This window comes from Leptopilina boulardi, unplaced genomic scaffold (genome assembly GCF_019393585.1).
Source record: "Leptopilina boulardi isolate dan_hultmark-lab unplaced genomic scaffold, ZJU_Lbou_2.1 LbouV2_305, whole genome shotgun sequence".
In the NCBI taxonomy this organism is placed as follows: Eukaryota; Metazoa; Arthropoda; class Insecta; order Hymenoptera; family Figitidae; genus Leptopilina; species Leptopilina boulardi.
In genome coordinates, this window is record NW_026137869.1 from 1,637,476 (window position 1) to 1,642,403 (window position 4,928).

Sequence of the window (4,928 nt, forward strand, 5' to 3'; positions counted from 1 at the left end):
TAGAAAACTATTCTACCTTCAAAACAAAAGTGCGGGATTTATATCTAATATTCAAATCTTTATTTATTTTGCCTTTGTTTTACTTTTTCAAAATCTCTCTCTAACTACATTTAAAAACAAAATTTGAGGTTACCTGGAATTGTGTCAGCAATATATTAATTATTAATCCTGTTGATTTTCACCACAGTGATTTAAGAACAAGAAATTTAACACTTTCACATGATTATTCTTTTTAATGAATTATGGAAAAAATTATAATAATTTTTGCAAAAATATGTCTCAGCTGAAATGTCGAAAAAGCGGGAAAAGCCAAGTTAATTGCGCAAAACAAATAAATTACTGTTCTTTTCGCGCAACCGGATGTAAAAAATGTTATGGCGTCACTAGTCAATTGAATAATTTATTAGAAGTATAAATATTTGTTTTTAATGAAATTAAAAATTAAAATTATAATATAAAGTGCTTAATCTTTTTCTCAATAAAATGTAATGAAATTTAATTATAAAAATTGTCTAATAATATTGTAATTGTAATATAATATCTATTACAATATAATTATACTTGAAAAGTTTAAACAAAACCTTGTCCACCAATTAGAAAATCATATTTATGTTTCAGCCAATCGGAGCATAGGACACTGACCTTCGTCTATTCCTGTTGAAAAATTTGCTGAAATTGGCGGTTGCAGTGCATCGTGCTGAGGTTTTCATCGAAAAAAGGTAATTTTCTTTAAATTTTTCACAAAATTTTGTTTTCTAATTGGTGTTTGAGTTGGATTACACGATATATTATAATAATTGTGTTCAAAATTGATCAGTAATCGATAGATGTATGTGTGAGTCAGTGATATATGCAAATGTTGCATACAAATTGTTAAAAATTGGGCAAATAAAATTAAATTGTTTTAAATTTCTTCATAAATGAGAAGTATTTAATGCTTCTAAGTAGTGATACCATAAAGGTTAGAATTATTTTGCAAAAATTTTGCTATAGTGAAAAAAATGACATTTTTCCAAAATGGCGGCGTCTAATCGGCGAGATTAATCGTATATTTTTTTGTCTTTTCAGCTTTCTATTTTGGTTATCAACAGTCGAATTTGGACATAGATGAAGTCACCTCAACTTGTGCTTTGTCTATTTTGACATCGATATTCATCTAATTATTCAAATGGACATCGAGGAAGCTCCCATGATGAACATTTAGATCATAACCTATAAAGAAAATCTCATCTCGCATAAAGGGACAATGGTCGCAATTTTTATGGTAAGTTCTAAGTTGTAATTAATAAATTAAAAAAAAAATTGCTAGCGTAAAAAATATTCTCATAGGACCAGAAAATTTTATTATCTGAATAAATCTCAAATTTCTGGTTCGTTGCTATATATATTGATATTTGATCATTATTTTATTTCGAAATATCTTTTTGTTATTCTATAGTTTAATTTGTTTTTTGAAAATAATAATTGTGCATATTTTGTCGTAGAATTTTAGGTTATGGTTTGTGTTTGCATTTTTAACCAAAAAAAAATGTAGTGTTTATTGCAATATTATATTCAATTAGAATAATCCAAGTAACAATCGTAAAGAGATAAAATAATTCGATTCCAAAATATTATATTTGATATGAAAAAATATAAAATGTTCTAATAAAACAATTTTTTTTATTTATACAGTAAATATTTAGACTTTTATTTGTTTTATTTTACAGCTTTCTCCATTAAATGTCTGCATAAATAAAGAGGATTGTGAAAAGATACGGGAGTTTAGAAAAAAAGTTCCAGTTTTCTATTTTCAATTACGGTGAATTTAAAAATTTATTTTGTTAACTTTTGTTAATTTTATTTAACTCATTTATTGTATTTGTTTAAATTTTTTAAATTTGTTGAATACAATTTAAATAATTAATTTAAAAAAATATTTTTAAAGCCAAAAAATGTTTTTATTTTTTTGTTATTTATTTTTCGATTCCATATCAATTTTACATTATTTTTTTTTTATTTTCAGGACAAGAAAAAGAAACAATGGTTCCAACATCTCTCCAATATCGCAGCATTAAAATCATCTTTCCGGCATGGAGATCAGAATTTTCTCTCCAACAAGGACAGCGCAGACACGTACTTCTTTTGCACAGACGTCGCAGCATTCTCTTTTTGACATGAGGACATCAGCATCTTCTTTTCATCATAAATATCAGCAATTTGTAAGTCCCTCCTGTTCTTCAATAGTAATGTGGCGGAAACAGGTTGTAACAATTTGAAAAAATTCCATATTGGCGGCTAATTAAATTGATAAATATTTAATCCATTTAATTAGCAAGTGGATAATCCATGTTTATACATTTTTCTTTTAGATTAGAATATACTCTTTTCTTGGTACGCGAAAATTAAAATTATTTGTCTCTAAAATATGTTTTTATTAACATTATGAATTTTTTACAAAAGACAATTAAGAATTTTAATTAATTCACTATAAAAAATATGTAAAGAATTAAAATAAGATTTTGGTAATCTAAATATTTTAAAACCAAGAAAAGATTTAATTTTTCTAAAAATATATTATTTCATATTAAAACTTTTTGAATTAAAATGTAAATATAGTTTCTAAACTATGAGTAATATTTTTAATTAAAACAATTGAAATAATTTTAATTAAATAATAAAATTGGTAATTAAGAGTAATTTTTTAAATTGAATTTAAAGAAAATATATTTTTTTAATTAAAATTTAGAATAGGATGTTTACTAATAATTTTTTTTACAGGTTTTATAAAGGTACATTTATTATATTTTCTTTACTTATTAAAAGCCCAACTAAAATTTATTCACAATTTTTAGTTTTTTAATTAAAAAAAAATTGTCTATTTTACTGTTGGCTTTTAATAAAATTATTTCTATTCACTGTCAATATGGAAATTTTTCCCTATTTTCCACATAATAATTCTTTTTAAAATTATATAGAATAATTTTTATTTAAATTAAAATTTTCTTGTTATTATTATGCTATAAAAAATTAAGTTTGAAGTTTTTCGAAATTGTTTCTGCACAATTGTATCAGATTTCGATAGGAATTATTTGAAGTTTTTAAAGATAATTTTCGCTTCTTGTTTTTCATTTTGGGAATGTTTAGATGGTTGCGCATATTTTCTGTTGAATTTAATTATTTCTATCAGATTTTGTCTTTTTTTATTTGATTTCGTTGTTGGAAAACTTGGATTAGGAGTTACAATATTTCTTTCGGTTTTTATAAAAAAAAACATTACATTTGAAGTTGTTGCATTTCTTTTTTGAAATTTTTCGAATTCTGTTCTTTTTTTTTCACTGAACAAAATGAGATTTTGGTTTCTGATTTTATTCTTTGAATAATCGAAATTTTTTTTACAAATATTAAAAAAAACCTTATTTTCCAAGAAAGAATATTTATTTAAATTGATTTTCAATATTTTATAATCTTATTGTTGTATTAGTAATAAGAAAAATTAAATAAATTTGAATGGATTTTAAAATAGAATTAAGAAAGTTAGAAGAAAATATTAAAAAGGGGATACATTATGTCCATCTGATTTAACTTGTAGCTCGCTGTATAAATTCTATAATGTCCTGTAGGATGACAAGAGGATATGTTTATGAAGTGTTACTGAGTCTCATGACTACAAGTTATATAGTATAGCGTGCTGTCATTACAAGCTACAAACAACATGATACCTCCCGCGATATATGAATATATTACCTACATTCAAATATGGCGTTCCGTCACGCCTATGTAAATTTATAACTTTCTGTTCATCATTTACATCAGATAGAATGATATCATGCATAATCGAAAGCTCTATTACTGCAAATTAAATGGAATCAAATGAAAAGTACACATACCTTTTTGTATACTTAATCATTTCATTAATTCAATAACCTTTTATTTTATTTCTTTCTTTTTACACATGCAAAAATATTATACCATTTGCAAAATTATTATAAATTATTATAAATTTAAAAAAAAAAATCCCTCGAAAGAAATAATTTTGATTCAATTAATCATCATTTTTTTATTTGTTGAAAATTTTTGATTATAGATTCCAGTCTCATTGGTACATGAATTAATTTTTTTCTTTTCTTAATTTAATTCTGTGTGGCAATTTTAATATTATATCCCAACAAATTATATTGCAGAGAATTGTTGAGTAAATCTATTCTCATTTGTGTGTATATATATAATATATATACGAATACGCATATACGCATAATTTGAAATTAGATAATCGCGATCCGAATTCAGAGCGAAACACTTTCTCTGCAGTTTGCATTACTTCTCTAAAATCCTGAGCTGAATTCAAAATTATATTTTCCGCCGCAGCATAAATCGTATATAGCCGCGCACTTCTACCCTCATTCCGCCGGCAAAATAATCTCCCGCTTTCGATCGTTCACAATATATATTCATCGCATCGTTGCGCTTTTATCTTTTCATGTAAATTTTTACATTTTGTATGATTTCCGCATCTTTTATATAATTCACATTATTTTAAATGTTTTATTACACAATTATATGCTTTTTTCAATTTGATCTTTCGCTATAAAAAAAAATTCTATAGAAATTTTATCTATATTTTTAATTATTTTAATACAATCTTTCACTAAATGGAAAAAAAAATTTATTTCATTCAAATAATCGAATATTAACAAAAAAATATTTATTCGTATCAAATTATTTATTATTATTATGTATTTTACTTATTTTTTTTTATTTTATATATTTTGTTTTTTTTTTATTAAAAAAATATTATATTTGAATCAAATAATTTTTATTTGAATTAAATAAACTATTTGAACCGATAATTTCTGTATTTGAAAAAAAAATTTAATTAACTCAAACAATAGTTAGTTAATAAAAATAAATATTTATTTGATAATTAATCAAGTAAACGATTATTTGAA